The sequence below is a fragment of the Octodon degus genome, unplaced genomic scaffold, assembly GCF_000260255.1.
Source record: "Octodon degus isolate 3935 unplaced genomic scaffold, OctDeg1.0 scaffold00074, whole genome shotgun sequence".
In the NCBI taxonomy this organism is placed as follows: Eukaryota; Metazoa; Chordata; class Mammalia; order Rodentia; family Octodontidae; genus Octodon; species Octodon degus.
This window is the reverse complement of record NW_004524650.1, coordinates 6,252,623-6,263,987: the sequence shown is the minus strand read 5'-3', so window position 1 is coordinate 6,263,987 and position 11,365 is coordinate 6,252,623. Positions and strand designations below refer to the sequence as shown.

Here is an 11,365-nt window from a genome sequence, read left to right as displayed (position 1 = left end):
ATGAAATGTTAGAGCTGAACCAAACTTTTGGACAGATGGACTTAGTAGATGTCTATAGACTGTTCCGCCGCACAGCATCAGAGCACAGATCCTTCTCAGTTGCACATGACATGTTCTCTGAAATAGAACACATACTAGCTTATAAAACTTCTTTAAGTAAATGCAAAGGAATTGAAATTATATGCATATTTATGAAATTATCCTATGCAATGACTTTGGAAATCAATAGCAGAAGAAACCACAAGAACTTCAAGGGCTGGCCAAATAGCTCAGTGGATTAAGGCGCCCTCTTAGGCAGAAGCATCGGCTGGGGTTTGATCCTCAGCGTGCTGTGCCAGCCCAGCCCCCAGTGCACGCTGAGATGGTGATGGAGACTGGACATGGTGGCGCACGCCTGCAATCCCAGCACTTGGGAGGCTGAACACAGATGGATCATTACGAGTCTGATCTATGTAGTGCGACCCTGTAGGTCCTTACTAAAAAAAAAAAAAAAAAAAAAAAAAAAAAAAGAACTTCATAAACACCTGCAAATGAAATAAAATGTAATTATTTTAACCCTCCTGAAAAGCCAATGGGTTATAAATGAAGTAAAAGAAAAAATTAGGCAGTATTTATTTATTTATTTATTTATTTTGTGGTACTAGGGATTAAACTCAAGAACCTGAGCTTGCCAGGCAAGCGCTTATTCAACTGAACCATCTCCTGGCCCCAGCAGTTTTTACAGTTAAACAATAATACCAACACAACATTCTGGACACTATAAGACACAATAAATGTAGTCCTATGAGGGAAATTTATATCAACAGAGTAAAGAGACAACCCACAGTGTAGAAGAAAATTTTGCCAATTGTTCCTCAGACAAAGGATTACTATCTCCTATCTAGAATATATAAAGAACTTAAAAAATTCAGACCTCTCAAATTTAAAGACCCGATCCAAAATGGGATCTAAAATGAATGGGCGCAAATGAGGGCACGATGAAGTAGAAACAAATAAATGCATATGAAAAGTTCAACATCACTGGTTATTCAAGAGATGCAAATTAAAACAATACTGAGATTCCATCTCACTCCAGAAAGAATGGCTATTATCAAGAAGTCAACAAATAACAATTATAGGTGGAGTTATGGGGAAAAGGAACCCTTCTCTACAGTTGGTGGGAGTGTAGACTGGTGCAACTATTGTGGAAATCAATATGGAGATTCCTCAAAAAACTAAAACTAGAGGTTCCATTTGACCCACTTATTTCCCTTTTTAATATCTTCCCAAAAGAATTACAAGCATCATACCACAGCAATACATGCACATTAATGCTCATAGTGGTGCAGTGTATAATAGCTGAATATCAGAAGTAGCCCACATGCCCATCAACAAATGAATTACTGGATGAAGCTGTGCTTTTATTAATACAATGGAGTACTACTCTGCCATAAAGAATGATAGACTTGAGACATTTCTGATAAATAGGTTCACCTTGAGACCATACTCTTAAGTGAAATCAATCTGACATGCATATGTAAATACTGTATTGTTTCCCTGTTGTGAGAAACCAAAAGTGTAATAACAGCCAAAATGTATAACAGACATTGTGAAATAGGAAGAAAATGTTCAAATGGGAAGAGAAACTAGTAGGGGGGAAGGGAAAAGAAAAAAGAAAAGGATAAAGTGAAAACAAAGGATCTAAGTGCCTGCCTGGCAAGTACAAGGACCTGGGTTCAAAACCCGGTTCTGCATAACCATGCTGGCCTATGCCGTGAAGACCACTGGAACCAGGCAGGCGTGATGGTGCAGGCCTGTAATCCCAGCGCTGGGAGGCTGAGACAGGAGCATCACTCGGAGTCTGAGCTGCGTAGCGAGACTCTGTACCAAATAAATAAATAAAGATTTTTAAAAATTGAAGAAAACAGAAGCAAAGCTTTTGTAAATAAGAAGAAGAGGGACTGAGGAGGGTGGAGGGGAATAGGAAGGGAAGAGTCAAGATGTGTCAAGTACAGGTACAAATTCCCGATGACTAATGTGGTGCTTGTGGATACCTAAAGTGTATCAGTAAGCTTAATTAATAAAATGAAGTCTACCCTCACACGCCCCACGTCCTTGTCCTCTTGAGGAGGACATAAAACCCCTCATTCCAGAGGTGCCCACACTGCACTGTCAGAAAAGGATGCACTCATCTCCGAAGACACAGAGAAGAGCTGGGACGGGCCTTGCTAGGTCCCTCTGGATTATGGCCATTAAGTCATATGCTTTTGTCCAATCGTGATTTGACAGACTTCCTGGAAGTTTTTTTTTTTTTTTTTACTTCCAAATGTTCTCCTGAAATGTAAAAATTGTATTAAGTAAATCTATATGCTTTTCTCTCTCTCTCTCTCTCTCTTTTTTTTTTGGTGGAACCTAGGATTAAACTCAGGTCCTTGCGCTTGCCAGGCAAGCACTTATTCTACTGAGCCATCTCCCCTGCCCCTGCTTTTCTCTTATTAACCTGTCTTTTGTTATTAAGTGTATCAGCCACAAACACATGAGTGAGAAAAATAGTTTTATCTTCCCCAGAATAGTTTTTTCTTACAGTGATTTGTTTAGCAAATGCCATTAGAATGATTTTATTAAGGTAATGTATCTGTTCCATCCCTGTCTCATTTCAGAATGAATCCTAGGTGACGTACATAAATCAGGCAACATAATTGAAACAGAAGAAATACAACAGAGCAAAGCGAGTAAGAGCAAGAAGGTAAAGTGAAGCCAGAGACACAGCCTCTACAAGGAAATGCCGACCAAAGGACTCAGGCAGTTACCAAAGACAGGCCACAATTTAGCTCCAAGAAACGAAGGAACTGGATGAGTTACAGGATCACGGTGCATTGTAAGCTACATACCAGAAGCTTGGGAAGATGAGGCATAAAAGAAGTGTCTCATATGCAGCCTCGAAAGGGACACTGACAGCAGAATAATATTTAAACCAAGCAAAGTAACAGGGCCAGATACCAAGTCAAGTTCTCTAATAATTCAGTCTTCTGTGGAGACAAAATGAAGCAGTTCAACCATGGAGTGTTAGGCCAGCCTGATAGCTCAGCAGACTAAAGCACCTGCTTAGGCAGAGCACAGCGGACAGGTTCGATCCCCAGCGCGCCTTGCCAGCCCAGCCCCCAGGGTGCACTGAGAAGGAGATTGAAATGGACATGGTGCTGTGCACCTGTAATCCCAGCGCTTGGGAGGCTGAAAGCAGGAGAATCACTACAAGTACGATCTGCATAGTGAGACCCTGTAGATCCTGTACTAAAATACATAAAAAAAAAAAAAATGGAGTGTTATCTGTCTTGATCCAGAGGTACGGTTTAAAATACCTAAAAGAAACAATGATTGCATCCCTCTCTAAATGCTATTTTTCTCTCATCAAGCTTTGTAAAAATCAAGCTGCAGAAATACCAGGAATGAAGTGTTCTGTGGTCATTTAAGATGCAGAAACTATATTTCTGCTAGACCCAGCTCTATACTTAAGAGCATGGCATCCAGTTGTGGAAAAGAAGGTTCCTACCCAGGCTAGCAAGAGGCTGCCTAACACAGACCCATGGACAGGAGCCAAATTCCCTTCTGAAAACAGTCCACATTTGCTTTAACACAACAACAAATGGACAGCCAGGGCCCCATGGAGTGTGGCCACCATGTGTAGCATAAATAACAACCTTCCCACAAACATATCATACATTCCACAGTCAAACAACAATTTAGTTTTCTATTATCCTGTTTTAGTTTTTTCACTGTATACTTTCCCCTCCCATTAAGGGAGATAGTTGAGAACTGACTTGTTAAAAATGAAATCAACCTGTAGAGCAAAAGTCATTTTGGATCCATTACTAGGGCCCTAGGCAGTTGGCTTAGTGTTTAGTTTGGCTTCTTCCCAACCCAGACCTGTGTCAGTCACCCCATCTAGCTTCCTCCAGCAGTGGGATGATTTTGATTTTAGAAAATATGTCCAATCTGGTGAGTAGTCAAAGTGAGTTGTATTTAAGGTATGCAATGTTCAGGGGGAGAAAATATTCTCAGCACTACGTGGAACCTTTATACCTGACAATGCGTTAAGAATGCAACCCAGTAATCTTATTGTTTTAGCTGTTGCTTTTACCATTACTCATGCAGTACGACTGGGGAAAAATCTGGTGATGATTTTTCTACCCCCACAGTGTTTTATGTGTGTGATTAAAAAAAAAAATTAAAAACTTTTAGTTTGGGATGAATGCGCTGAACAATCCACCATCTGGTGTACAAATATTTTTACAGACACGAATCCAAATACCACAAAATCACTGCCATGGCTCAGATTCTATGAGCCTTTTTCTCATGCAGACTACTTTATTAAATCTGATTATTCCTGAACTATGAGAATCTCGGCAGGCACAGTAAGATTTAGCCTTGAGAAGAAATCTTGAATGTTGACACAATATTTTTAAAAAGATGCAAGAGGGAACTCCCTTTGAGACTCATTTCGGGAGGATAAAAAAGAGCTTTTTGTTTTTGTTTTTTTTGTTAACATACTAAGCAGTACACAAACGGAATCAAAGTGACAACTTGCGCTACATTCCTGTCGTAAGTGGCTGCAGGAGGGCGATAAGGTGCCGGGAAGCAATGCCGGAGTCAGGTTTCAGCCCTGTCAGGTGTAATCAGAACCCTGGGCTGACAACAAAGGCTGCCACTCCACCTCCTCAGTGAGAGGACACGACAGTCCCCAGCCGCGGGCGCTAACTGGAAAAGGATCAATTCTGCAGGAACAAAGCAGAGCAGCGAGCTCGCGCGAAGCCTTCCTCTGTCCACACTTTGGAATGGAGGGCAAGTGGTCTGCAGCCCACAGAAGAAATCCCCTTCCCCGATGTAATTATGCTAAAAGTGTTTTTAAGAGCACAGTTTGCAGTTGTAGAAAATTAAGCGTCCCATCTTAATCCATTGTAAGGGAAATTGGTGAGTCTGTGCATCAGAACAGAATTCCTAAAGTCACCTCCAAGTCGTAAAGTCAGGGTGAGAGAACATTTTATTTTTCTAAAAGAAAAGAAACAGTACATTTGCTCAAAATGGCATTCCACGGTTTGCGGGTGAACATGCCATATAGAGAAAATTAAAAGGCTTATTGCTAGTTTCCCTTGAAAAGATAAAAAAAAAAAAAAAAAAAAAGGATAAACAAAATTGAAAGGCTGTTCGGGAGAACGCAGCAGCGATCTGGGGAATGCAGGGATGGCCACCCCTTCAGCTTCCAGCTTTCCTGCTGGAACCCGCTGATTGTCTGCTAAAGCAATCACGGAACTCGGTGTATCCACGGTTCTTAGTTATTTGTTTGTTTGTTTGGTACACGGTCTCGCTGTGCAGCTTGGACTCGTAGTGGTCCTCCTGTCTCAGCCTCCCCAGCTCTGGGATTACAGGAGTGAGCCCCCCTGCGGGTTTCGGTGACCCATAAGGCGCGCCCCGAGGCGGGACGGCAGCACAAGTGACGCCGGGGATCGAACCCGGGTCCTTGAGCTTGCCAGGCAGGCGCTTCCACCGCAGCGTGGTTCTTCCTTGGTAAGAGTCCCAGAACGACGGGATTCTGCCGCAGCTGCCGGGGGAGGAGCGCGAGAAGCGGCAGGCTGAGGGATGACCCGGATGAGGCCGCGTGCTAGGCTAGGGCGCAGAGCCGCCGGGAGCGCGGAGCCGGCCGGCCCGGAGGAGCCGAGGGAGAGGGGCCGCCGCGGCGGGGAGGCCGCGAGTGAGGACGCTGAGCCGCTGGGGGCGGGGGGAGAACCATTAGCCGAGGCAGAGGAGCAGGAGGGAATACAGAAAGAACCCCAGTCGGAGGAAACGAGCCGGCAGCACGAGAGGAAGGGCCGCTGCGCGGGGCCGGAGGCGCGGAGGAAGGACTAGCCGCCGCGGCCTGCGCCTCGGTCAGGGCCTCACCGTCAGCGCGGGCGCTGCGGCGCCTAATTTAACCCCTTTATACTTCCGCTGACTCTGTCTGAGGCAGATATCGTTGTTCATGAAGCTCTTTGCGGTTGGTCGGGACCATTACGAATTTCATGTCAGAATGACTGCGTCATTACTGGAGAAAACCCTTCTACCTTTCCCTTCTACCCAGGACAAGACTAAAGTTTAAGGTTGGATTGGTAGGCAGACTATTTCTACCAGACAAGTAAGAAGAACACTTAAAGCACAATATTAGTAAGTGCAGATTGTTTACCAAGAAGAAAATGAAATTCAGATGACTTTTTGAAGGAAAACGTGTAAAAGTGTTTAAAAATAATTTTGATGATTATCATGCGCATCTAAAGATGAAATGTTCTATAGCCAACAAGATAGGGGAAAAGTGAACTTGTTTTATGAGAGTAAGAAGTAGCTTTTTAAAAAGTCTCTGTATTTAATATACATCATTATGGACACAAGATGAAAAGATTTACTATGCAGCCAACATTAATTTTTTAAATTGAAATCTAAGAATCAATGGGTGGGGAGCTAGGGGAAAGTTCTGGTTTAATCAGCTGAGATGCTAGAATCATAGGGACAAAGACAAAAGGGATGAACTACAGCAACTAAGTCATTTGGAAGAAAGGGAACCAGGGATTATAAAGCAGAATGAAGATGCTAAATAGGATTAGAAGAACCAGATACAATTACAAAGGGTGGGTTGAGGGGGCAAAGTGGATAAGAAGGCAATTTAAGGATTCTTAAAAATCCTCTGTGTGCAGGAAATGAATTAACTGCTCAGACAAACTAATAGATGAAGAAACATCACACGGAGGAGAAGAACAGAAAGTTACCATGGAGAAAACACAAGGCTTCTCATTTATAAGCTGTCATACCACAAAGAATAAAGAAAAAGAGGAGGCATTTGAGACATCCTAAGAGGGCATAAAGGTGAACTGAGACAATCTAAAGGAGACAGTGATGGAAGGAGGACCCTAGAAAAAGCCACAACAATCGAAGATTCTTTAAATACCGGCAAAGTGGTTGTGGGGGAGGGGAAGCATTCAAGAACTGGAGAAATTTAACTAGATTTTATCTTAAAGTATTTTAGTTTAATCTTTTTGGGTTTAACCTCAACAGGCTGATTAAAATAAATCAGAAATGGTAATAGTATCAGGAGAGTGATAAATTAAGAGCAATTAGGAATTCTCTTCCAATAAATTAAAGACACAAGAGGACTCCGAGCCTGGACCCAAAGCTGCGGAGATTACTACGCCTCCCTGCAGCCTTCTTAGCTCCTTGGCAAGCCAGAGGTACCTGGGAAACCAGAGCCCAGTTAATCTGGTCCTGGTCCAGAAATGCACCAGAAGGAAGGCCAAGGTGGCAAGCCTTTCCTTTGTCACTCAGGAGCAAAGAAAAATTTAAAGAGTTTGTAAAGCAACCCAGATGACATAACCAAATGCCCATGCACGGATGACTTTAGCAGACAGAACAGTCGACTTTTAAGAAAAGCGACCTCTTCAATAAAATCCTCATAGAGATTTTTAGGTTTTTACATTTTGCCCACTATCCTAGAATTTGTAGAGAAGGCTTAAGATGAGTGGTTTTAACCTAGCACAATGGAATAAAGACTGATTAGAAAGAATCAATTGGGAGCAGATTTAAACTGCTCACTCCAGACGTGCAAGATGGACTAAGCACCTGCTTAGGTAAGCCCAGGGACCCAGTTTGATCCCTGACACTGCCCCTTGCTCCACTCCACACAGGCTGAGCCAGCCACTGAGATGGCTTGGTGGCACACACTGTGTAGTGAGACCCTATATCAAATACATAAGATAAAATATTTTAAAATATTTTATGGGCTGGGAAGATAGCTCAGTAGAATAAGCATTTGCCTGGCAAACGCAGGGTCCTGAGTTCAATCCCCAGTACCACAATAAATAAATAAATTAAATATTTTTAAAAAGTTGCTCACTCTGTCCTTCAGGTTCTAACATTTTTAAAAAGCCAACAACAAAGAAAGCACACAGGCACCCACAAACCCAGACATCTGATGATAACAAAGCTAGCAGCATTCTCCACACACTGTGCAGTGTACACGTGAGCAAGAGACTCCATCTGAAAGAGAAGTCAGCGCAGAAAAGATGCACAGGGAGAAATCCTCAAGAGGCGATGGAGTGGACAGTTTCCCAGGCCGACGCAGTGCTTCTGATACAGGAAGATCCTCTGAGAAGGTCCAGAGTCCGGGAAGAGGAATCACCTGAGGAATCATGAGCAGAGAGCACATGTATTTGGCAAGAAACCAGGAGAAAGATGAGGTATTTACCAGGAGGATGGGCTTGGGCAATACAAGTCTGAAATCTAGCTTCACAATCAAGGCTATAGAGAGACAGATTGTATTTCTTTCTCAAAACTGCTCTGCTTTGGTAGCCTCATGTCAAAACTGGAATTTTAATAAACCTAACTGAAGGATTGTTCTAAGTGTTAAGTGAGTTAATATGTACCCCAAGCACTGAGAGAGGGAAGAAGTCCAAAACCAGCTCTTGCAGCGAATGAACTGAGGACAGAGGAGGTGGGAGCACACACCCTCCTAGCATCCTGGGGTCATCCCTGGCTGCCTTTGTGCTGCCTTTTGAAATCATTTACTCTTTCTAAGGCCCGTCTCCCCATCTGGCTCTCTCGCTGAGAGGCAGGAGAAAGGCCAAACTCACTTTTGATTTTCCTTTTTGCCACTCAAAACATCCTGCATTCTGTCTTAGCCTGGCCACCTCTTCTGTTTCCCTAACACGGCCTCCCCTCCTTGGCAAGGTGACATCTCCCTGGTGGGATGGATTCTGCAGAGGCCTCCAGTCTCCAGGGTGATGTTTCATCAGTGGGCCCATTGCTGCCTCTTCCTGTCTCCTTCTGTCAGTCTAGCTGTGTTCACGTCATCTCCAGTTGTGTGCACATCTTCTGCCAGCGTGCAGTCAGCACCAGCTTATCTTCGCATGTGAACCTCACTCTGGTTTTTATTTTCTTACTCTGCTGAAAGAGCTGGTTTGGTGGCCACCAAAGGAGAAAGCCACCCCACCCCCATTCTGTTGCTGGGAATTCAGCCCAAAGCCTCCCTCATGCTAGGCAAACACTACCATTGAGCTATATCTCAGCTCCCTCTCCTCCTCCTCCTCCTCCTCCTTCTTCTCTTTCTTCTCCTCCTTCTCTTCCTCCTTCTCCTCCTCCTTCTCTTCCTCCTTCTTCTGCTCCTCTTCCTCCTCCTCCTCCTTCTCCTCCTCCTCTTCCTCCTCTTCCTTCTCCTCCTCCTCCTCATCCTTCTCCTCGTCCTCCTCCTCTTTCTTTGTTTGTTGTGAGTCTGATTCTATTTTTGGTGACTGGCTGTTCTCTCTTTTCTGATTACTCCTTTTCAGTTTCTGTCCCAGGCTGTTCCTGTGTCTTTCAGGATTCTAGACCTCACCTGCTCACCTTCTCATACTGTCCTTCCTCTGAGCATGTTCATGATTAGTACTCCTCTGTGAGTCATTCTTTAACTACTCTCCTGAAGTTGATCCTCTCATTCATTTATTCATCCACTAATATTTACTGAGTGCCACTGAAGCATGTATAAAACTTTTAAGTATCTGTTTCTATCCACACTCCCAGCTGCATTTTGTCCTGCCATATCTCTGAATAAGTGGCATCTTAATCACTTAGGATCCTGGGAATTTCTCAGCCTCCTCACCTCGATAGCTAGTCAACCACTGAGTCAGTGAACAAGTACACTGGGTCTTGCTCCTGTTCTCTGAAAAAGCTAAGCAGAGTGTGGTGATGTGTACTGGTTGTTGCAAATTTATAGTCCCAGCATGGGGGAAGCTGAGGCAGCAGGATAGCCAGGAGTTTGAGGCCAGCCTGAGTTACATAGAAAGCTTAAAGCTAGACTGGAATACATATTGAGATCCTGTCAAGCACAAGAAAATAAAACAAACAAAAATTCCCAAAACTTAGTTTTTTTCTGAGTGGTAGAATCTAATTTTTTTATAATCTTCCCTAAGCCACTTAAATGGTTTCTAGAAGAGAACAGAATTCAATAAATAATTGAGTTATATTGAGCTAAAATCATACATGAAGTTATTGACAGTTATTGTGAAGATCTTAGAGTCTTCTATTTATTCTACTTATTCTTTGTTTATTTGTTTTTTTCTGCAAAAGGGTTTATTTTCTTTTGATCCAAGATTTGGGAGGGGGCTCCAGAAAGGTGAGAAAGCTGCCTAGTGGCTGGAGGGAGAGGGTTAGGCAAAGCCCTTATGCTGGGTGATGCAGGAGCCCCTCAGAGACCACCAGGCTCTGACCTCCTAGTAGTGTTTAAGGGTGAGCCTTTCAAAGAGGTACTCACCCAGCCCAGCCTGGGGGCTTGCCAGCCTGCGGAGGTTGGTGAGGTGGTCACCTGTCTTCTTGATGGGCTTCACCTCCTCATCTAGGAAGTGGTTCTCCAGGAAATCACAGATATGGGGTCAGTCTAGGCAGAGCCCAAGGCATGAAGGTCCAGAAGAGCTTGGTTCAGGTTCTTCTCCAGGGCCAGGGCAGCTTCCATGGCGTCCAAGGTTTTACCCCACTCGTCTTCAGATGGTTTCTGCATGTCTTTTTCAAGAGTACATGGCCACCGCGCCAGTTTTGTATCTTCAGGAGACGCTCGGCACCCTTGTGTTTCTCCCTGGCCAGCTCACGGAAGAAATGGCCCACGCCCTCCAGAGCCACATCGTCTCGGTCAAAGTAGTAGCCCAGAGAGAGGTAGGTGTAGGAGGCCTGCAGGTACAGGTTCACCAAGCGGTTGACAGCAGCCTCCTCCTAGGTGGAATAATTCTGACGAATCTGAGAGGTCATGGCTGATCAGCAATAAGGAGCTACCCACAAAAGAACGGTGTTGTCTGGTCCTGGAAGGAGGAGATAGGTGAGAAGATGGTCCCGAAACTTGTACCTGGAAGGTGGATGAGAAGATGAAAGAGGGAGTTCCCAGGTCTGTTCCGTCCAAACACTGTTGAAGCAAAAACAGATCCGCGGGACCTCTGGATGCACTGCTCTACTTATTCTTTGGCAGAAACAAAATTTGACTCAGTTATCAAATTAATATCTCTGCTGGACCAATTTTTTTTAATGTATTTGGTTGGTGCAGGGTCTCATTACGCAGCTTGAACTCAAGGTGATCCTCCTACTTTCAGCCTCCCCAGTGCTGGGATTACAGGGGTGCACCACTATGCCAGGACTTTAGCTGGCTCAGCCTGCCCTGGGGGCAGGCCTGGCGCAGCATGTGGTGCTGAGGATCAAACCTTGGTCTCTGTGGCGCTTCCCTAAACTTGCCTAAGTAGGCGCTTTAGTCCACTAAGCTATCTCGCTGGTCCCCACCAATTTTAATTTTAGAGTTAAGAATATAAAATTATGCACAAATGTTGCAAAAAAACTTGTAATAGATGTAAAATCT

The 11,365-nt window shown here is 44.1% G+C and overlaps 1 pseudogene; it reads right to left on the bottom strand.

The window, feature by feature from the left end:
- Positions 1-10,097: 10,097 nt before the first annotated feature.
- LOC105742795 lies at positions 10,098-10,948 on the bottom strand (annotated as a pseudogene).
- Positions 10,949-11,365: the final 417 nt, after the last annotated feature.